Genomic DNA, 24326 nt, shown 5'->3' with positions numbered 1-24326 from the left:
TTTGACCGTTCACCCAAATGCCAGTGAAATATTTGGAGGAGTTAGAAAATAAATGACACCTCCTCCACCCACCCACACCCCCTCACTCCAAATGGATAATCACAAGAATTCATCCTCAGTTAATCTTTGAAAGAAATCTGAGGGCATTGAAAATTACTAAAACTTGTGCTAAAGCATGTCATTCAAATTTATCTTAAAATTACTTTTATCCTCACCCTTCTTGTCTTAAGATTTGCAACACTGAAACTTTAATGCAGATCAGCTTTTTAAAAAATAGCTTAAGTCCAGAGGAGAGAGAAACACTAGACTAACACAATTAGGTGACTGGAATGCATTTTCCCCTCGGGCATCTCTGGAGAGTGATACTATATCATGCTAAAAACTGTGAGCTGTTGTCTCAGCAAGAGTTTGGCTGGGCCGGTGTTTGCATGGGATGTGGAGGGAGAATGGCTGCTGATGCAGAAAGTCCTGGTGGGGAGCATGTGGACAGCATTTCTCTGAGTTGTTGAGGGCCCAAAGACCAACCATTGTGTCATGGCACATGTCCTCTTGTTGGGTGAGGCTTAAGTGAGATCCTGAGCTCTTCAGCACCTTTATATATGTTATTTATTGATTTATACGCATGTGTATATGTGTGTGTATGTATATAAGTGTGCTGGCTTAGCTCCTTTGAGGATAGCTACAGCTGCCAATGTGAAATCCTTGCAGCATCAGCAGGGCTTGATTTCTCACTAGAGAAAAGGTGAGGTGGTTTGGGGAAATGCATGTATGGCGTTTGCATGCTTTTTGTCATGGGGTGGCTGTGGACCCTCCCTGCTGATGGTCTCTGCAATGCTTATCTCTAGGAGCAGTGAACTTAAAGACTGAACTCTGACAGGGCAATGAGTGCTCTAAGGGTGCTCTAATCTATGGGTTTTAGTCTGTCTGCAAGAAAGGTGGGGAAAGAAAGAGCCTCAAACCAGGTATTTTTTTCAAGGGGCTTGAAAAGACAATTCATGGGCTGTAAGGAATAAGCAGTGACCAATCTCCTGCATTCGAGAAAGTCAGGTAAAGGAAAAGGGGACTGTCAGCAGGGCTTATAGAGAGGAGAATGCAAAACATGAACTGCCGGGAAAGGATCCTGAAAACAAGAATGCCCTAGGAAAGCTGTCAGGGCAAGTAGTTATCATATTGTTATCTAAAGATGCAGTTGCACTTCAAAACCATTTCATGTTGCATTTTTCCCCAATGGGCTGAACCATAGCCCCAGCACGTAGTCACAGGACAGGGAAGATTTAGGCACCAGCCTGTTCTGGGAGCACTGCCCAGCATCAGCAGCCAGCAGTAGGGCTGCCCTGAGGTATTTTTATTATGGCTGTGTCCAAAACATACTTTTAAGAGTCTGAAAGAAAGCAACCCTGCTGTCTAATGGAGTCTCTATAGCAAAAGCAGGGCTTCATGTAGGGACAGTATGCTCAAGTCTGATCAGCAGCTGCAGCCATAAGGACGGGACAATGCTCTACAGTGGTCTGGTGAAGATGCTTGATGGTGGTAAAGAGGAGGAGAGGTGGTAGAGAAGATGAAAACATTGCAAAGTTTGTGGGGAAAGGCTTGATGAACTTGGGAGAATGCTGCCTCAGTCTCAGAAGCTCCTGAATCTTGTGTTGAAGAGTTTTGCATTCATTCAGCTTCACTCCCCTGAACTTCAAATGACCCCAGATTTCAAATTTGTCCTGTCTAAAGTTTAGAAACAGTTCTGATGCTTTACAGGAGCCTAATCTTTAACCAAGTCTCTTCTGAGAATGGCTCACCATGTTACATTTCCATCTTCCCAGAATAAGCCAAAGGCAATTTCAGATATTGAGTATATAATTTACACTTTTTTGTTGTTGTTATTATTATTTTTTTTTAACCTGAAAGGATAAAACTAGGAGGGTCCTAACAATGGTTAATCTACCACACACATAAATTACAAGCTTTCAAGTTCATCTAATTACCAATGCCAAACCACTTAAAATTAACAAGTTCCCATAAAATACAAGTCCTGCGTAGATTTGACAAGTGAGAAGGGGAGAAGGTTGTAACATGCAGGCCTATCATCGGTAAGCTTCTGACGCCTAAGTTGTTTCCATCTAGTAAATCTTAACAGAATTGTTAAAGTCAACAGGTGAAAATCTGTGTCTGATTTCACTGCATGGTTTGGTTGTGCAACATCTGATATGAAATGGCTGAATATCTTCTCAGGCTACTCCTTCCAGAGGAATTATATCAAAACAGGCTTTCATCTGGTAACCATATTATATTTCAATTAATACTGGGTTTAATATATAATAGTATCAATCCCTTTTGACAGTTTGAATCACATCTGCAAGAAAAGCATGTCAGGTTTTTATCAAAGGAAAACAATATGTTTTGTTTGGTTTTACAATATTCAGACTAAGTAGAAATGTTGTGAGTGAATTAATTCTTGAAGCTTCATTGCAATGTGTCACTTCATACTAACCTTGGATCTCATGACTCACGTCTGCTGGGAATGTGGCATCCCTTGGCAAGCTTATGATCCTGAATCCAAGAATATTTGCAAGCCGGAGGCAAAGACCCAGTCTCAGAGGCAAAACTGAAGCAATAGATGAATAACTCTCTCGATTACCATTATTATTGAGTTCTTCATGTCTAATATTACTTCAGAAGATAGTCTTGCAGGAGTAATTGCAAATGCAAATATTTTTTGGCAATGTTTATATCTTGTGGCCAAATAAATACGTCTCCAAACACCTGAAAAAAAGTGTCTGTTTTGCTTTGAAAAATTGGAATTAGCTTACTGGCAGATGGCATGAGCACATCGTTTGTATTAATAGACCTGTACACACAAAAGGAGAACAGGTGACTTCTGTTTGTAGTTAAGCTAATCACAGAGGCAGCAAAGAGCTCCTGTTTTATCAGGATTACTGCCTAAACTCCACAACTAGACTCCACCAGCAGAGCAAATACTTGCCTTGGCATTTGATGCTCATAGAGCATCATGTGTTTTGGGGTTTCCCTGGAGTGGTTAGTGGCCAAGGTAGGACATCTCACTCATGCAGTTCTGTTCCACTTCAACAGGTTAGTCTGCAGGTCTGCTGTAAAGGTAAATGATTTAGTTATTACCAAACAATCAAATATTTAAACACCCTGGCATAAAGTATGCAAGATTACAGGCGAAGTCTTAAAGTTGTTCACTTTTTTTCAGTTGACTCGTACATATTTTTCTTGCAGCTCAAGTTCTCAGCCATTATTAATTGCAGTGACCTTTTATAGTCAGTTTTATTCTACTTCTTTCAACTCCATTAACCCTTTAACTCCCTCATGAACTTTGGTGTCAATCATAATAATGAGAAATATTTGGCAAAAAAAGCAGGAAATTCAGTGATAGAAGAGACTAGACATTGGCAATTGGTTGGAAACATCTTTATGCCTTGTTAGCAAGGCACAGGAAATTTACTAGGAATATACATTTCTGTAGGGGAAGTGAGGGTTGCAAGGTGCAGCTGAAAACAGTCTGGGGAATGTCAGGGGGAAACTGAATTTGCTGAAGTTTTGACCAGCAACCCTAGGCTGGCTGCATCTTGGAAGAATTTTGAAGTGCAGATTGAATAACTCCAGATGATGACAAAAAACTCTGTTAAGAAAACAAAAGGTCTGGGCTTTCAGCCACTTGGGGTTGTTTTTTTGTGCCTGGAAAGAACCCTGCACCCATTTGCTGCTGCTGCTTTGGCTGCTCCTCTGGAGTGCCCCTTTCTTTCTCACACAGTCCCTTTTATGAGATTTTTCACATTCCTTATCTGTGTTGTGTCTCTTCCCCTTTGCTGCACACTGATTTCACCACAAAACAGGCTGTAATTCTGCCAGGTTTTTTTAATGCCTTTGCCCAGGGAACTGGATAGCCTCTGCTTTTTATAGGACCATAGAACCATTTGGGTTGGAGAGAACCTAGTTCCAACCCCCCCACTATGGGTAGGGAAAGGAAAACCCATTCCTGGGGGGGGTCAAACCACCAGCCTCTGGGTTAACAGCAGAACACACTGACGGATGGCACCACAGATACCCCTGAGGCTCTGATGAGTACCTTGCTGATGTGGGTTCCTGCTTTTGACTGACCATGATGTTTTAACACTGACTCTTTAAACTCCTCTTTCAGAGCCAGAGACTTGGTTGCTGTTTGACAACTGGTGTTTTCCAGCCCAATCATAGGTTCAGGAGGAAAGGCAAGGGTACAGCAAAGAAGTTCAGGTCAGCCTCACCCCAGGCAAGCAGAGGAGCCAGAAAATGCCGTGCCTTACCAAGAGGAGTGAGAAGCAGTCGTTGTGTTCAGGGTTGAACCCGTTGCTTTGTCAAACCAAGAGCTTTTGATCCAGGTGTCCATGAAGAGGGAGGAGACCGTGGAATAAACCAAGACTAAAACTCAGTCTAAGTTTTCTCCTGAATGTGAAGTGCCAGCAGCCAGGTTAATTCTGTACTTTAAACACTGATGCCTTGCTAAGTATGAGCAGATTCAGAGAAGCTTCCACAACTGTCCTTGCTCAGGAAAACAAATATGCTTTTAAGGCTTGCCTTTGCATGGTAGCAGCTGGTAAAACCAAGATGAAACCACTAGAGATGGGTGCGACTGAAGTGCTTCCTCAGCAAGGACTAACCTGCTCGCCCCTTCCTTGCAGCTATGCACTCACCTCTCTTAGTTTCAGCTGCTAAAAGATGATCTGGTCAACCAATCTTTAGCGATTTCCTTTGGTTATAATGGCAAAAACTGTGATTTCTCCTACAGCTGCATAATGCTGTGTTTGCCAGTAGGATAGTAATAAAGTAGTTCTGGCAGGCAGAGCAGGTGTACCCTCATAGCTGTAAGAGCTCTGTGATATTCAGCAAATAAGACCTTCCTTCCCCCCTCTCCCCCCACCACGTGCAGCATTTATTAGGAGCAAATCCCAGGCACTGAGCATTTTTTCTATTGATTTTATTTGCTAACTGCTACAGATGAGACCAGACTTTGTTTCGCCATTTCACGTTTTAGTCCTGGAATATAGTTACTACCAGCTGAAACTTCAGATCCTTTAAAAGTTATAGTGTCATCTCTGGTATACTCCCAGTCTTGTATTTCTAAACAGAGCATGATTTCAAGCCCCAGCCTAGGAAGTGCATCAGTACAGAGCTGGCTGCACTGAGCACAACATGCTAGTTCTCATACCATGATTCCTGGCTTTGCCCATCTCCTCCTCCCTTCTCCCACACCCCTGGATTCTCAACATTGATTCACAATAAGAGAGAACTCAGCTGAGGATGTCAGAGCTGACCTGTTTTGTCAGTCATTACTGAAGCAAATATAGATGAAGCCTGCCCACGGTACCCACCTCTGCTAGAGGACCTCTCAGTCATAAGAAGGAACATGAGCTTGTCTGTATTTCTCCCAACTCTGCATTTAAATAGAACTGCTTTCTTTATTCTCACATGCTAGGTTTATAATTTCTGAACTTGCCAAGATGTTGTCTTTTTCCTATAATCATCAGACTTTCTTTAAAAGGTGAAATGGTTGCATTGCCATTGGAGAATGCTGCAGAATTTTTGCATTCATGTATGGTATAGCATCAGATTACAGACTTTCAGCTATAAAAAGGACATCCCTTTAATATGGATTTCAAAGTAAAAGATGCTTTATCTTGTCTGCAGAGGTATAGAAGCAATGAAAAGTGAATACTGTTGTTTATTAAGCAAAATTTCTTATTGCAATTAAAGTGGGATTTTTGCCTCTATCTGGCACTCTGGGAGGTGGGGGAGGAGGAGCACAGGCAGTATTAAGATTGTATTTTAATTTTATAGTAAAAGTTCCATATGGATACAGATATTTTAAAGTTAGCATTTTCGGACAGAAATGGCACACTTCTGTGAGAAGGGGTGAATGCTCTTCTTGTAATAGTTTTCAAAGTTAAGATTTGGCCCAAACCACTAATTCTCAAGAAAATACCTCATCTGTTAATATCAAGATGGAACAATCACTTCAACTAAATACAGGAAATGTTGGGCATAATAGGCATTACTTGCACAGATCTTGTTAACAAGAACATAATTTCCTAATCGCTCCCTTGAAAGCAAACCCAGATGATAGAAGCATAGTTGAGCTCCTGCCAAACCCCTCAAGAACTCTGATTTCACACCCAAGCTCCTGCTGGAGTGCCAGGATAACCTCAGCTGTTAAGTGAAAAGAAACATTAAGTGCTAAACTTATAGTTCCTCATACTTGTGTTTTTAAATACAAAAACCTATCAGCTGGGATAGTATAAAAACTTGAGTAAGAAACAAGTACGGACATCTAGATGTGTTTGTACTAAGGTGACAGATAACTCTGCAGGCAATATTGCCTTAGTAGCAACATACTAGTCCATCTCCACATCTTCTTGAATTAGGCCTCAAGAATAAGGTCACCTTTTTAAAAAAAAATTATTTTGTAAAGATGTAGAGTAGTTAGAGGACAAAAGAACATATTCTAGTTTTTTGTGGTGATGATCCCTCCACAGTGAGGGCATGTGTGTGATTTAATGAGGCATGCAAATGGCTTTGATCTTGCATCATCTTCATGATGTAAGTGATGAAAACAGAGGCCTTCATTGGTGGTGGAGGCTCTTAATGGGTTGCAGTGATGTAAGTAACAATTGCTGCAAGTCCATATATGTGTTTTCAATATAATGCATCCCTAATACAAATAAATACTAAAAGCTCTTAGACTTCCCTCAGGTTGTTACAGCAGTGCTTTTAAAAAGCAAACCGCCAAGCAAGCTCACCCACGAAATGTTTGTAGCCCATGTTGCAGGAACTGCAAATATTAAAGAAAACTTTAATTTTATTTATCTACCTTTTCCCCACTATTAACTAAGTATCTACTTTTTTTGGTTTTTAAAAGAAAAGCACATGACAAGTTAACAAAATTATTATCTTGCTCCAGAGAAGTTTTTATAGGCTGAGTTTCTGGGTAGGATGAAGGGTGGAGCTAGTCATTTAGCCACACCTATGGTGAGGCTTATAAAAGGAAGTTTCCTAGGAGAAGCTCTTTTTTATTAGTCTATGGCAACTGTCAATTTTATTTAACAGGGTTTTATCTTAGGGGGAAAAAAAAAAATTGTACAATGTCAAGGCCTCGTAAAGCTTCCCAGAGTGGAGATGTTCCTGTAAATTCATGTTTGAAACAACAGGGTAAGGTAAGTCATGGAGTCTGCTTACTACCTTAGTTCATTTTTAGATGTAACTTTTCTGTGTCAGAGAGCTCAGCGTTATTGTAATTCCAAAGGTCTGTATTTTCTTTACTATGTATAGCTGGGGTTTTGTTCTGTATAGTTTTGTGTTCCTGTAGCACTAACTCAAATGGAGAAAAAAACAACTTTAAAAAAAAGATCCCAGAATTTGTTAGAGCTTGGAGAGGTTGCTATTTGTCATAGGGTGGTCAGGCTTCCAAGGCTGATGACTTTGAGGGCTAATTTGCACACCTGTCCACAACACTAAGTTTAATGTTGTTGTCCTAATTGTGCTGCTCTTTGTAAGTCACATCAATACTAATTTCTCAAGCATATGAGCAGAAGATACGCTATGCTTTATTGCTCAATTGCTGTGGCTTACTCATGACTTTTTGATACACCCAGAAATCCTGCCATAAGTTTTGTTTTATACTGTATCATAGTTTCCTTATGTATAAATATAAATAATTGCTTATAAGTTATTCCATTCAGCAGAGGTCTCATGAGTTACTGTGGATATTATTCAATGAGATTTAGTGCTGTAAAGTTTTGTTTGCTATTGAACACAGGTGTTCATGTTGGTTCAATAATTCTGTAGGCAGGTCTGTATCAGTTTACAAGATGATTGGGCGAATCTTCATAATCATCAACTGAAGCCAAATGTATCATATCAAGAAACTATCACACCAATGTAGGATGTGTAGCATGGATGTGTCAAGAATGCTGATCAGCATAAAAATACCTATCTTATTACACTGGTTACCTAGCTCTGGGCTTGTTGTTGGTGTGATGGTAAAGCAAAATTGTAAGGAATTTGAAAAAGAGGAATAAACCTTAAAAATACTTTTTAGGAACTCCTTTCAGGCCACTGGAAAAATGTAAGAAAGATTGGACTTCTTTGAAAACTTGAGAAGCAACCAGACAAAAATATCTGAAAAGTTGACTTTTTCCTCCAATTTCTTTATCTGTACCTCACTAAACTGGAGAAAAATCATACATTTTCTCTTGTTAGCCTTCAATTTAGAAGGAGTGGAAGTCACTGGTTTTTTTGGGTTTTTTTTGTTTTATTTGTTGCTCCCAAAACATGGGAAGTATTTGACAGTCACTATTATACCAGTCTTTCTCCAGACTATACTCCTATAACTACCACATTCTACAAAACTGACCAAAGTGAAGGTTTCCACAAAACTGGTGGTGTTGATGGGTTCTGTTTTCAAGCTGTAAGCAAAACTGTGAATTAATGTAGCTGGCAAAAGCTGAGTGATGGCCTTTTGGGCAAAATGTTATGACATAAGCTAAAGAGGCTGTCAGAGCATTTTGACTTTGTGTGATTAGTAGACATGAGAAAATGTATCTTGTATTTGAATAGACACATTTTCTACCTTGATAAGGCCGTGGTTTTTCTTTGGAGCTTTTGCTGTCAATATTAAATTTGCAGGATGCTTAACTTGAGCAGTGTGGTCATTTATACTTGCTACCATGTGTTATTACTGATATCTAACAAATTGTGGCTGTGCTGGATTGTGGTGAGAGGAGTCTTGTTTGTCAGCATAGTTGTCTCCTGTGAGAGAGTCCCCTTGGCTTTATCTGCTGCCATTCTTCCGAGAGCTTAACATGCTGCAGTTAAATTGTTCATAGCTATTTTAAGTGCATTGCATTTATTTTAAGTGTCTGATGTAGACCAAACTGTTAAAAAATATTTGCTGTTACCTGTTGTTGTACTAGTGCAGTAAATGAGAGAGATGAAGGAAGAGAAAAATACTATCAATACTGGCAGAGAATCTTAAATGTCTCTGCTCTTGGACACATTTGGATTGGTTTTCTGAACGAGGAGAAAGTTTGAGCTTTTTCAAGTGGGTAATGTAGAGTTACCTTTTAACATTGCTGCATAGCTTAACGTGTTTTTGTAAATTTGATCACTTCCTCTAAGCAGAGACTAAAGTGACTTGTCATTTTGTGACTTGAAAAGCAATATTCATGTAATAAAATACTCATCTAGGTAATTCTAACACTAACCTGCTATTCAACACAAACGGGTCAAGGGACACTGACTGTCCTATGGCCAATGACTTATTATATTTGATAAGTTTAGATAAATCTTGAAAAGGCTGCTTTGGAGCAGCCAAACAACTAGCTTAAGCATGTTGTCTTTCTCTCTTGAATTGGATTTTTGCAGCCACGCAGGTACTAAATGCAGAAAGTCCACAAAGATGACTTCTTGGTGGTGAGCTGAGAAATTCAGAGGCAGATGAGCAACAACAATCTCTTAGTAACTTGTTTCTTTGAGGTAGCGTATGAAGACTGATGCTGACAGCTGGATTACTCTGATGTGTTATTCTGATAGTCCCTTCACATTTAAATACTTTTGCTATGAGAAGATTCATGCACAAAACTTCAGCAAATTGGGTGGATGCTAAAATTAAGTTTTGCTTTGGATTGTCCCTCCTTAATTCATGCATGGCAACACAGGTGCATTCATACCTGATCTGGGGGAGGAACATGGAGACATCTTGCAGATTTGACTGGGGTGCATGCTGAGGTGGAGTTGTAATCAAGGGGAAGGGGATGGTGTGGGTGGCTTGAGGGGTTCCAAAGGAAGGAGGGGTGTTCCCAGGATGATGAAGAAAGTGAAGTGGAAGGAGAGAGGCCCCATCACAAGGGTGGCTTCTGAGCCTTGGCCTCGCCTTTAAACCTCACTGGGTTTGAAGCACTGCAGTCTTCAGTGTCTCTTTTTGTTTTCCATTGCCTTTTCTGCTACCATTAAGAAAGTGAGTTTCCTGACTCCTGGATGAGGACAGAAATGCATTTTTTTCTACATTTCTGGGTCTGCCAAAGTCAGTTTTACCCGTATCACTGAGAAGACCTGAGGTGATGTTTGCTTAGCTGGATGTTTTACTGCTTTATGTATCAGCACATTGCTATGAATCCTCCTGTTCAGCTGTCATTTATTTAGATTGTGGGATCCTTAAATCAGAGTGATTTTAGAGATCCTAAAATCATTTCAGTTTCTTTAACGTGACTGGATTTCCTGAAGTTCAGGTCCCTTTTTGCAAGCTGGAAGGGGAGTCGCAGATGATGTGGTATATAATGAAAGCTCTCCTTAGATAACTGAGATCCAAATAACAAACTGAGGCCAAAAAAATAACTGCCAGTCAGAGGTCACTTGGCCTGAAGCAACAGTTTTGAGATGTGTTTGTAAGATATTTGAAGGCCACATCTGCTAAAGGATGTGGGTAGCATCCTGTGTATGACTTTAGGATGATGTATCATCCCTGCTTGTAGCAATGATTCTTCATTGGGATGCAGGGACTACAGACAACATGTGATCATGTTGGAAAACCAGATAGAGAAATCCTACGATGGGCTTGTCAAATGACAGGGAACTTATTATGTAGCTGTGGAACAGACCAACAAGAAACATTTGTCTGACCGATGGTAGTGATGTCTCCTGTCTTGGTCTGAAAGGAACGCGTAGCTACTGGTACAGTTTCTGTCCATTAAAACAATGTGGCACAGAGGAGTTGATGCTGCTTTGTTACAGCATCCACAGTGTGCTACTGCAATAAATTCTAAGTGCTGTTTCATGCTCTTTGGTCTTGAAGATCTTATTTTGGGTTTTATTAAATTCGGTCATACACAATAAGACATAAATAAAATGTGTATGTTACACAGTAATCTAAATGCATCCATTGAAATCCACAAAGATTGGTGGTACAGGGTATAGGGCCTCTGTGTTGTTTACTGTGTAAGTCCTGTGCAATATGGTGTTTATCTATCCATTTTTTTCATGATGAACTCTTTACATTTCATAACTCACTTCTAAAATGTGAAATTGCAAGAAAGCTTTGCTCAGAGCAATATCTGAGGTAAAACTGAACAGTATTTCTGTCTTTCTCATAGCCCCAAGTGTACAGGTTGGTCCTGAAAGGTGCTGCTGAGATTGCCCAAAAGTAATTGATGGGAGCTGGGTACCAGCCTGTGTGCTTGCAGGGTGCTGCAGCAAAGCCTGGGGCTGGCCTGAGCTGCATGGGGGAACCACTCACTCTTTTCAATTATATGAGCATAATTTGGAGGCCTTCAGCCCTCATAGCTGATTTTGTTAGAATATAAAAATACATGTTAGAAGAAAAAGTACTTACGAACAGGAGAGAGTTCTGGTAGGTGAGATTAAGACTCTTTAATAAAACATACTTTCCATGCCTGATGTCTCCTGTGCAATAGGGTCCTTCCCTCCTATCTTTTCTAGTTCTCTAATTTTTTGGCTCCTGAAGTTGAAAAAATTCTGTGCTGTCCCCAGGAGAGTTTATTTTCACTTCTCACTGGGCTTGTCTTCTGGTTTGGGTCCCTGGCATGAGCCTAGTACTTTTTTCGGGCATCTCCTGTTGTTCACTTGTGCGTCACGTTGACCGTGGAGGAACTTCACTCCCAGCTTGTCCCATGATGTGCACCCACAGCTAAGCCCCAAAACAGTCAATTAAACAGTTCTCTACATGTGTATACATTTTAAAACTCTGAGCTGGATCCTCTCTCCTGTGCTACTGGATGCTTTTCCATTGGTATCAAGCAGAGACAGGCCCACCTCTTCTGGGACACAAACTGCTAAAACTTGTGGCTTTATTCCAAATTAACAAATCAACTGCAAAAGAAGCAGCAACTTGTTTCTGTATTTATTGAGTTCTTAGTGTCAGAAAACTTATGCTGGCTTGCATGTCCTGGTTTCCTGCATAGAATACCAGGGAAAAGAGCACAGCACTTTAAACAAGAAAAGGTTGTAAGCATCTGTACTAAGGAAAGCAGGAGTATTTCTGGGATTCAAAAATAATGCACTTCCCAGTGTAACAGTGCATCGCTTGATTAAAGTAGAGACAGCTTCTGTTGTATTATTCTTTACACATCTTGCATGTCAAAATATATTATCTCAGTCATTTTCATATTCTGGAAACTTAACTTCAACATCAATTTGTCATAGAAAAGGAGTAGGAAAGCTAAACCCTGACAGTCTTCTCTGGGACACAGCAGTTTCTCAAAACCGACACATTATACTAAGGGAGAACAGAATAATGCTTAAGTAAAATGATGTGCTCATACTGTCGACAGGCAAAAGGCGTTTAGTTTGATAAGCTGCCAAACAGTGTCATTTGAGAGCATTGCAAAGACTTCCAGCTGTCTTGCGTGTGCTAACTAAATATCTGGGCAAATTAGAATTTGTCCCTGTGAATATTTCACCAGAAGTGACCTTGCCTGTTCTGGTTAATTCAAGCTCAAGTGTAGCTTGTTGCAATCTCCTAGTAATATTTTTGATCGAGACTGCATTTCTCTGAGCATCCTACCCAATGCTGAAGTGAAGGACTGTTTGCTGCAGTCCAGCAGGGCTCTCCTCTCGGCTGCCTCCCCCGCCTGCTGCTGGAGATGCTGCCCAGCTCTGTTGACTCATGTGGAAGGTGTGGTGTGTTTTGACCAGGAATGGAAGGGTGTAGAAGAGTCGCAGCAGAGTCTGAGACAAGCCCTGCAGGGAAATCAATCTTATGGGAAAGCGTAGGTTGAATCTTGCATTTTTGCTATGTGACTTAACAAGCAAGCTGACTACCAAAAAGGGAGAAAAATTGGACTTATACCATGAGTATACACAAACTGTTCATTGGCTTGTGAGAGAGACCTGCTTTCAGCTGATGTTGGATGTTTCAGCTGTGGACACTATCCAGCTGCTCATTTGTTCCACAAGTTTCTACCTTGATTCACCTTGGGCATGTTCAGTTCAGTAGTATCTTGTTACAGGGATTTCCAATAGCTGACTAATCTTGCTGAAAAGACAAGGGCTTTGTTAAATGGGAAATAAGGATTTCATTTGCAGAAGTTTTATTTAGAGCCCCAAAATGTACACTTACATTTTGCATATGTATTCTCTAACTAGCATTGTTTGTGAAAGCAGTTGTGCGTAAAAATACATGACAGTTGCCATCTTGGGAGCCTTGAATGTGAAGAGTGTTGAGTTTATGCAGGATAGGAGGTCTGCCAAGCACTCTTTAGGCTCAGCTGAAGGACACACTGGTCACTCCAAAGAAAAACAGCTACTAGGAGACTAATACTACAGAAAGTTTGAAGCAAGCTTATCCAGCAACATTAACAAGGGCTAGGTTGTCTGGGGAAGAGTGCATGTACCTGAGAGGAAACAGTAAGACTCATTCTTCGGCATAGGACTTGCTGTACTGGCAGGTTTATGAAGCAGGGAAAGAAAAACAAATAAACCCCTAAACCAAACAAAACCTCAAACAAAACAAACAAAAAACCAAATGAAACTAACTAAAACAACAAATAAACCCCCACACACAAAAGAAAAAAAGAAAAAAGAAAAAAAAAAAATACAGCACCAAAACTGTCAAGAGGTTTGCTTCCCAATCTAAGCTAAAAGACTTTGTCTTCTAGATGTGAAAAGTTGTTCAGTACAAAAGTTTAGTCAGGTGTAAGGGAAATAATGTGCATGTAAATGGCAAATCAATCCCAAGTATCAATTTCTTCAGTTAAGTGGTGACTTCTCTTGCTTAGTTTGGACACCAACAGTGTCTGCGAAAGGTATCTACACTTTAATTGTGTATACTACTGAAATTATTTTAGTGCTGCTCCAAATCAGTACTTTCACGTGGCGGGCTGCAGGAAAAACTTACCAGAGCAGAATGTTGTGGAAGCTTAAAGTGATCTGATACTGTAGAATAACTTGGAAACTTCCCAATTAGCTTTTTTCTAATGAGCAGAAGTTACACATTTGCCTTCAAGTTAGCACACTGGTCCACTGTGTTCTGTGTCTGCATAACAATGTAAAGAAACCATTTCTTGCAAACTCTGCACCGCAGCCTCTTGGAGGCAATACTGCAGCTCAGAAACTTCTGACTTAGTAAACTTCAAATGCAAACTATCCTTTCAGAACAAAGCATTGTTAACTTGAGAGGTTGAAGTTTGACAGTCAACCTTTTGAACCCCCTCCCATATGACTTGCTTTAGTTGTGTAGTATCATGGAGTACCTAAATGAGATAAAAAGCTGTCAGTCTTATCTCACAGACTGGAATGTTTTCCTTCAACTTGAAGCTCACAAGCTGTGATCAGCTGGCAATGTTATTGTAACTGAAGGACTAAAAGGCATTTAGGCAGCTTTCAAATACAGTCCTGCTTTGAAGAACCCCTCAATGACATTGTTTTTTTCCCTTAAAATGAGATCACTTTCTAGTTTCCAGGTCTATAAACACCCAAGATCCAAAAACCTCAGCTGGCTCTGTGTTCCTTCTGTGTCAAATACACAGGTTTGGCAATTTTAGCTCTATTAATTACTTGTATGGGGTCATCAGCACAATGCAAGTGTCCTCAAGCTTCATTGCATTTTATCTGTACTATTTTGCAGGCAAGATGAAAGATCAGCCCCAGTGGCTGATAGACATTTTGTAAGTGCAGGCTTCTGATCCTTATTGACAATATAGACAGCTATTATATTTGTCAGTGAAGTTCTGCTTCTCTTAGTGACCAGAGATACTGCTGCCTGGGTAGGGTAAGCAAATACGCCGTTGTACTTTTGAAACACTAATAAATACCAATTAGCATTTCTCTGCCTGTTCCCCCAAGGAATCCAATCCTATCAACAAATCCAGATAGTGTTACCTGTGCCAAACACAGCAAATGCTGATGGCTTTCAGTCAAAATACCTATAGAAGACTGTGAAGTGATGGAGTGCAGTTATTCTGCCTTGTAGGTGAGGATAGTTGGAGGGCTGGCTCAAAACATGAAATACTAAGGGTGATCTGCCCCTCAGCAGCCTGGAGAAGGCTTAAAACATGCTCCTTCAAAGAGCTGGATGACCACCTGGCTGTGATTGTCATTTGGAACACTTGAGCACCTTTCTCCACTGATTAAGTAATGTAAAAGATTAACATAGTCCTTTCAGCAGAGATTGGGACCCAGGGATAACTGTCACATTGTGTTTATATAAACCTGACTTTTACAACTGGATGGTTGGGACTGCTCAGGTGAAAATGAGAGGAAAACACTCAAAATTTTTTGAGTTTTTGTTTATGACTCAGAGCACATGTGGTGACCTGTGAAGCACCAATGAGGTGATGCTACACCCTTCAATGTATCTTCATCTGTCATGTGAGCACCTTATCTATTCAGAGGTTCATGGGATGTTTCCACAAAATGTAGCCTTACAGGCTTCATAGGTTTGTACATCTGTAATTGACTGAAGGTAATCCGTTCTGCTCATACAAGAAAGGAGTCCAAGAATTCTTTAACTGCTTCACTAGTGCTGTAAAGAGCAAAATTTTGGGGTTTAGTTTATATGTTCGATATTATGTATTATAGATATATTTATGCATTTTACATTTAGATTCTTAAGTACTGAAGCAAAAATCAAGGTACAAGATTTTAGCTGTTTTCACCATCACCACAGATACTTTACATCCTCCAGTTAGTCCCATTTTGCTGTTTAGGAGCTTGAGACAAAGACATGACAGAACTGTTAAATGAGCTGAGGTATCTGAAGTGGCAGCCCATCCAGTATCCTAACTAGGGCTATCTTTCCTGGGTAAGGTAAGCAGGCATTGAGCAGCTTGCAGTTATGGTATTTTTACATGGAATCATTGAATGATGCAGATTGAAAGAGAACATCTCCAACGCTTGTTCAAAGCCATCCAAAACAGATCAGGTTGTTCAGGAATTTGTTGAGCTCTGAATGTCTCAAAGACATTCACACTTCCCAGCCTTGCTGGACACAATGTTCAGTCACCCTCAAGATGAAAACACTTTTCCTAACATGTGACCAGGGTTTGCCCTGCTGAAACTTGCCTGTTCCCTCTTGCAAGTCAGTGTGTGCTCCATCTTCTCTACACCCTCCCCTTAGGTAGCTGTGGGTTGCAATGAGACATCCCTCTACACTTTAAACCTTCTCTTCACACTAGACAAACCCAACTCCCAACCATCATGTGCTCCAGCCCCTTTAACCACCTTGATAGGGTAGATCAGGCTCCAGTATGTCTGTCACCAGTCTGTGGCTACCCAATACACAGGAACTCCACCTCTGCAAGTACAGGGGAATAACCACTGCCCTGGATCTGCAAACACAGGCCAGTGTAGGGTTGTCCTTCTCTACTGCAAGGGTATGCTGCTAAGTTGGTTTCTTTCTCTTTTTTTCAACTTGTCCACCAAGAGCCCCGGTTTATTTTCCTCTGAAGTTGCTCTCCAGTGAGCTGGCACCCAGCAAGGTCATTCCTTCCCAGAGGCAAGAATTTGCATATTTGCTTTTCAGGCCTGTCTTTGCCTCTTTCCTGGCCTGAAATAGGTGCAGGTAGTTAATGTTGTTCTGTTTGAGAGATTATTTTTACTTTTCAAAGCAAGCTACTAAATTCTGTAATTTAGCAGCGATCACCAGTCAGTAAGTTAGACAACTTGCAGGCATGGCTGTGTGTTAGAACAGGGGGCTGGTAGGAACATTTATCCCCCTCTTGCTGGCCAGCTAACTAATTTTTGCTGAATATTCTTAGATAGATACACTTAACTTTCTTCCCTCAATGTAAAGAGCGATCTGAAAAACTAATCCTACAAAAGAGGGCATTCAGGCCATGTAATATCACCTAACTGAGCTACTTGCATTTTTCTCAGGCGTATCTAGAAGCGTAAGGGTTACAGCGAAGGGTGGCACTTAAATGTAAGTTACTTCTTGAGTTTAAACAGCTGTCCTTTAAAACTTTCAAATCATCTCATTCTTTGAAATGTTTTGTTGGTCCTGGAGCTGGTATGTTTTAGATTCCTGAGGCAGTTCTGAAGATCCTGCAGTTTTCTGCAACTACCTGTATAACTCTTCTGTGAAAGTTATCTTTGGGTGCTTCCTACTGTGCTTGTCCAACAGGCTTCTTTTCAAAGAATGTCAGCCTGTGTAATTAAACACATCATTATGCCGTAAGGACTCCCTGTATTAAACTTCAGGTTTTTCTGTCTTAAAAGAACTTCAGAAAATATGTGTTAGGTCAGAACACAGACACAGGTTTTTGGGTTTTGACCTCTGAATGTAGTCTTTAATGCTTTTTCCTTGAACCTCCATTTTAATTATAAGTTGCTGATTAGCCTTTAAACATTCAGCTACAAAATGAAGCCTAAGCCTGTCCACAGGAAATGATAAATATGTTGGAAACTGGTGGTGGGTTGACATGGACTGAAGCAGTTGTTGCTAGCTGTCTTCCACATGTCTCCTACTCATTTCATATTGAACAGGGAAAAGCTGGTGTGTGTTCTGCCGTAGCTCTGTGACCCACTAGTCTCTAGACCATATTGGAGGAGTTCATGTCTGCTTTTAAACCCTAATATTCCAGCCCACACAGTGTTGTTGTTCCCTATACCTGTTTCTGTCCAGTAATATCAGCCTTCCCAGTTGTGCCAACCCAACTGTTGATGGGGCCATGCTGTGTACTGAAATGCAGAACTGCTCATTTTTTAAATGTGGGGAGAAAAAAAAAAAAGGTAACTTAGAAATTAGATCCCTTTCTGCATCTACTTCATAGTGGATTAGATGCAGAGTTTTTCCAGCAATACTGATGGGCATCTCAGAGATATGTCAGGAGCAAACAGTTAAGGCTGGAATGTCTATTATTGTCATATTCTCCACAATGTGAAATGTTAGTCAGCAGGGGATTTTCTTGCCTCACTATAAAACATATATATCACTGCAGCAAAACTTTGTTTAAAAAGAAACATGTTAAGTGATTCTTCTGTATGAAACAAAGCAGAAACTTGAACAAGTAGTTATTCTTCAACCAAGTGCATTCTGTAAGATGGTATAATGCCTACCAGAAAAAAAAATCATCACCAAAAAACACACACATCAAAATAAATTAATATCTACAGAAGTATATCAACAGAAAACTGCAGCCAAATGTGAAAACCACAGAGAGGTGCTGAACAAAGCAATGGCAGTTAGATGTAGAAGGCAACAGATGTAGGCATCAACTATAGAAGTAGAACAGATATTTAGTTAGTGTGATATAAACTGAAATGCGAACATCAATGACTCTGAACAAAAGTTTAAAGAAATGATGCCTCAAATAATTGAGAGAAGATTGTTTTCTCAAAAAGAAAAACAGTGAAGAGAGAAACTTTTTGCGGTTGTTGAAATGGAGCTAAGTGTAACGTGGCAGCCTGCTGCTAAATACAACAAATGATAAACACATTCTCATCTGTTCGTCCTATTCGGTCTGCCACGTACTGCTTGATTTACTGGTTTGGCATTGCTTGTTGTGCCAAAAAAAATTTGCCAAATCTCTCACACTAACTAAAATCACATGAAGTGAGCTCTGTTACACCCCTTTCAAGTTGGAAGATAATTACTGCATCTCAAGTGACTGAGCAGGAAGGCAGGGAAGGTATTCATTAATAGGAGGGCAGGTAGGCTGCTGCTAAATGGTACGTGCCACACTGCTGTTGTCTGGAGCTTTGAACCCAGCATTGTCTCCAAGGTGCCTGGATCTTGGAAAATCCAGTTAACAAAAGGTTGAGCAGGGAAAGGAGAGGACAACAGAAGTGGCAGGAGTTAGTTTACTGCTCTATAAGGAGAAAAATCTAGTGGCTTCTCAAACAGGGAAGAAGACATCTTCCTGAGAAAGGATGTGTGTTCTTTCCTACTAGTTGTTAAGTAGGACTTGTTTGGGTTTCCTTTATATGTAAATGAAAAAAAAGGAAGAAAAAAACACAAAGATTGGTTGCTTTGTAAATGAGAGGGAGGGACCAGAGTTTAATAAGATGTCTCTAGGACCTTTTTCTTGCCAATATATGACTCCAAATCAGAGCACTGGCAGAGAAGCAGAAGCGCCGGGACAAAGCTGTGTTTGAAATGGCAAGAGGAAAAGAGGTGGGAAGCTCTGTCGTGCGCTTGGTAGCAGCATCTCGCATTTTCTGGGACTGCCTTCCTTGGGAAGCATTCTGGGTCAGACTAGGTTTCTCGTGGTCTTGGAGCTGGGAGATAGCATTAAACTCAGCTCTGTTATATTTAATTTCTTTGCTTTGAGTCTTTGTGCCTTCCATATACTGCTGCAGAGCCCATGCCTGAGCAGGTGTAAGGGACTTACCCAGGAACAGTGAGGCAGCGTAGGGTTGGGCTCTTGGTTACCAGGCAGTTGAGAAATCTGCCAAACTGTGAAGTGTACGGGGGTTTTTGTTTTGGTTTTTGTGATTCGTGCATAGCTCATAAAAACAGCAGTTCTTTCCTTTGACGCTGGAAGCCTTAAAATAAATCTTTCAGTTCATCTTTTCAACAGAAAAATGTATGTAAATAGTGATATACACTGTTTTCTGATTTACATTCAGAGTTTGTCCATTTCTGTAATTTGTCAAGCCATTTTCCACTCAGCAAATGCCTGGATAGCAGCCATGAGAGGTTTGCCTGAATTCTTTCAGTTGCTAAAAATAAGTGGGTCTTGAAGTTGTTTTCTGTAACTGCTGAGGATATTTGAGCCAATAATAGGTGACTGTCAGCCTATATTACAAATGATGTTCATACAACATCACATTTCCAGTCCTTGGTGAGGGGGGAGGAAAAAAGATCTGTGCAGTATGAACAAAAGCATCCAGTGCACACAGTGGCAGAAGACAGGGCTCTGTGTCCACATGGGAAATACAGTTCCTGGAGATGAATTTTGAAAATACATCATCAAATGTACTAGAAGACATTTTATTTAAATCAGCTTAACAACATTCTTTAACTTTTTCTCCTTGATCCTTCAAACTAACAGCTGTGGGTACTACTTTTCATAGTATGACCATATGATATGCTTCTAGACACTATTGTACCTTGTTTTCTGCAGATTTCCTCTGCTGTACTGTCTTTTTTTTACTTAGTTGCTTTGCTTTCATCTTGCTTTATCATAACCCCTTCGCTCAATCCTTGTTTGTTTGGGCTTTTTGTGTAATTTTTTTTTGTTTTATTTGTGGGCTTTTTTTCCTTTTTTTTTTTTTTGGTCAATATTCATTCAAAATTCATTCAGTATCTTCCAGCATTTCAAGGGATATTGTCATAGATACCTCTTAGGTGTCAGTTTGTTTAAATGGGTTCAACGGGCAGCTAAGTGTGTGGACGTAGCAATAGCTACCAGAAAAGAAGTTTCTGGGGAGGCAAAGTAGGCACTGAGAGAGAGCAGGAGAAAGCCTCCTGAGACCAGATAAGCCCTGAGGAGCAGTAGTCCTGTTGAATCCACTAGACATCCCAAGATGCCACAAACTTCAAACAGCAAGAGTCTGCCAAACCTGTCCAAGGCTTCTACCAGCACACACCAACATCAACGGCAGGTTGTAGAAAGTGGCAAACACAGGCTACAGGACTGTATAGACACCTGGTGAAATGAGGGACATCCTGAAGGACTTTCTGAATGCCCACCTGGAAGCCACTGTCCCACCAGTCCGACCTCCTCAGCTGGGCTTGGTGTCCCGACTGTCACCACAGTGGGGTGACAGAAGGGGTTGCTGGAATGGACTGTGGGAGGGGGAGAACAGAACTCACTGTGTGTGAACAGTCATGGACTATTAATGAAATCTGTTCAATTTTGTTAATAACAGCTTAACTAAAAACATTTTCTAATTAATATTCCTATGCTTCTCCCAATGCAATTCCCCCATCAGGGAAACAGTATAATTTGAGGAACTTGCAGCTGTGACAGTAAAATATTGAACAAATCATAAGTTTATTTCCTGAAAAAATGCATAATTCTTTTTTCTTATCTGTTTCACTACATAGGATTTTCTGAGATTCCTCTTTAAATTTTTGTTAAATAAATATTTTTCTTCTGTGTTCTATGGTCTCTTGCATTTTCCAGATCCTCTGTATCTTTATCCTCTTGCTTTTTATTTCTTGATCTTTTTCCTATGTTTACCAGAGTGGAAGGAGTAACTTCTTTAGATGTTTTGATAGGTGACTGTTTAGATGGGAATGTATTTTAAAATCAGTGCAGTCTGTGTGTGTTCAGGAGTTCTAAGGAACTGAATTTTGTTTGCTGGTTTATGTAGAGCAGTGATACGAGGCCATTGTCTGCAGCTGAGAGCTGTGCAACGCCTGGCATGTAGTGGGAGTAAACATGTCATAATTTCCTCCCCCCTTGTTTTCCTTGAACACTTTTGTCCCTCCACCTTTCCAAAAAACACTCTAGCTCCCCATTGTTACCTTCCTCACACTCACTAAGTAGGACCTCTGCTGCAATCCTTTGTCCACTGAAATTAAATTCCACCCTAATGATCCGGTGTTTCCTACCACTCCCTTGCCTGGGTGCTGCTCCAGCATCTCAAGCCAGAAGTTCTGGTCGAGGTGTTGGCATGGCTCATGGAGCAGGTGGAGACCTGGCAGCGTTGCCACACACAGCAGCAAGCAAATGCCAATTATCTCATCTGTCCATAGCCATTGCTCTGCTCCCCATAGCTCAGGTAAGTACCTGCGTGCAGGCAAAAAGTCAGGAGTTGTTGCTGAGATGTACCTCTTTGGTTTGACCTGTACAAGTATCATGAACATCACTTTCCAAGCTTTTAGAAACCTCTGCCATGAGGACTCTTTTCTTTAAGACCATATGAATGAAGTTCAGCATGGCAGTGTTACTCAAATGCTTCTCAAACTGAGGTCTACATACTGAAGACAAATAGCTTACTCTGTCTCAAATATGCCATAGATATCACTGTCTTCAGAAATTATAGTGTGGAAAATATTCCATGAGCAAATTAGGTCTCACCTTTCCAAGGATATTGCCATGTCTCTCTGCTGCTGTTGCTTGTTAGAAGTTCTGGTCAACACCTTCTGATGAGAGACTACTTCTTCTAATCATTATCTTCAGAGTATCCCATCCTTACACATTACTAAAGTAGTGTTGTTAGATTCTAGTTTATGATGTTCAGGGGGGTCTACTTGAGCAAAAGCCAACAAGCCGTGATGGGTTTGCTGTTCCTTTGCCAATAGGATGCCTGAGGTTTGTCAGCTGTGCTGGAATCACTTTCCACATTAAACAAATGGAGGAAAAAAGAGTACATCGAAAAGCAAAGCTTAAGTGGCTTGGAGAGATCCGAAGAAATGAAACAATAACATGTTTAATAGCTAATTTCCATTCCGGTTTGGCTTTAAGGTAGCTTCAGCCTTCTAGTCTGCTAGCAGCTTTCCTAAGTTCTCTGCCAGGATGAGTCACAGCTCTTGGAGCTGCGATCCAGTCCTTTAGACAAATCTGGTCTGTTTACCTTTCCCAGATGATAATGAATTGGAGTGAGAATTGCTTCATTTTCCTTCTCTTAAAGCAGGGTATATGATGAATATAAATTCACCTATGGGAGCTTCTTGCATCCCTCAGTTCTGACTCAATCCAAGCGCCCCTGGGATGCTGTTTGGTGTAGTGTTGTGCTGTTATGCAGAGACAGATGCCTTTGGAACACCCCTCCCTGCTGGGCTGTCTCAACTAGTTGACTAGGAATGCAAAACAAGAAATAATCAGAGGCCTGGTCTGACTGTAAACCATTATTTACCTGCTAGGAATTATATTTCCTGCTGACTGAGAAGGTGAATTAAGAAACTTAGCCACGTAACATTAGTATGTATAGTAATTCATGGCACAAATGGCAACCCATATATGGTTGTTCCTGCTTATGTTTCTGAAGCCTGTAATCACAGAATGTCAGGGATTGGAAGGGACCTCGAAAGATCATCTAGTCCAATCCTCCCGTCAGAGCAGGAACACCTAGATGAGGTTACACTTGAAGGTGTCCAGGCGGGTTTTGCATGTCTCCAGAGAAGGAGACTCCACAACCCCCCTGGGCAGCCTGTTCCAGTGTTCTGTTACCCTCACTCAGAAGTTTCTTCTCATATTTAAGTGGAACCTCTTGTGTTCCAGTTTGAACCCACTACCCATTGTCTTACCATTGGTAGTCACTGAGAAGAGCATGGCTGCATTCTTGTGCCACTCACCCTTTATATATTAATAAATATGAATGAGGTCACCCCTCAGTCTCCTCTTCTCCAAACTAAAGAGACCCAGCTCCCTCAGCCTTTCCTCATAAGGGAGATGCTCCACTCCCTTAATCATCTTTGTGGCTCTGCACTGGACCCTCTCCAGCAGTTCCCTGTCCTTCTGGAACAGAGGGGCCCAGAACTGGACACAATATTCCAGATGGGGTCTCACCAGGGCAGAGTAGAGGGAGAGGAGAACCTCTCTTGATCTACTAACCATCCCCCTTCTAATACACCCCAGGATGCCATTGGCCTTCCTGGCCACAAGGGCACAGTGCTGGCTCATGGTCATCCTGCTGTCCACCAGGACCCCCATGTCCCTTTCCCCTGCACTGCTCTCTAACAGGTCATTACCCAACTTATACTGGAACCTAGCATTGTTCTCTACACTTGTTGTACTCTACATGTACAACATGTTGTACTCTACACTTTCCCTTGTTATATTTCATTAAATTTTTCACCGCCCAACTCTCCAGCCTGTCCACGTCTCACTGGATGGCAGCACAGCCTTCTGGCGTGTCAGCCACTCCTCCCAGTTTGGTGTCATCAGCAAACTTTTCTGTACAAAATCTTCAGCGGCTCCTCCTCACACCCCTTTTGGTCAGACTTCAGTAACCCATCTCCTGCAGTTCGGCCAGACAAGCTGTCACAGAGCAGAGTTTAATGGGAAGCACAAAATAGCACCCTTCAGAATAGTCATCTGGAGAAGCATAAAGTAAGAAAATCTGAGTAAGCAGGAATTACCCAGAGAAGGATAAGGAGGGACAGCATGCTACAAACTCAAGTAAATGATGTATTATGAAAAAGGAAGCACACTAAATTTGATAAATGGCATTTTTGCACATACTAAATAATATTCTCTTTAATTGATGCTGAGATTTTTAACTGGAGTACTTGTCCAGCTTTGGATGTGATGCTTCCTGAAAAAGGGCAACAAAGAAAGTCTGCAGGAGAGTGAAATGCTGTCAGTACACTCTGTTCCTTCATCTAAGTCATTGATGAATATATTGGGTAATACAGGCCCCAGTACCAACCCTTGAGGCACTCCACTCGATACAGGCCTCCAACTGGACTCTGCCCCATTGACCATGACTCT

The 24326-nt window shown here is 41.0% G+C and overlaps 1 protein-coding gene across 1 annotated transcript in view; it reads left to right on the top strand.

Annotated features, from left to right (window-relative positions):
* Positions 1–7178: 7178 nt before the first annotated feature.
* Positions 7179–24326, top strand: part of MAPRE2 (microtubule associated protein RP/EB family member 2) — a 95165-nt gene continuing 78017 nt past the window's right edge. The window contains exon 1 of the mRNA XM_080340455.1: positions 7179–7202. The gene's annotated coding sequence lies outside the window, so the exon portion shown is untranslated. The remainder of the gene's footprint in view (positions 7203–24326) is intronic.

This window comes from Nesoenas mayeri, assembly GCF_963082525.1.
Source record: "Nesoenas mayeri genome assembly, chromosome: 2".
NCBI classification, from domain to species: Eukaryota; Metazoa; Chordata; class Aves; order Columbiformes; family Columbidae; genus Nesoenas; species Nesoenas mayeri.
Note: the sequence above shows the minus strand (reverse complement) of the source record. Positions and strands in the feature narration are given on the sequence as shown.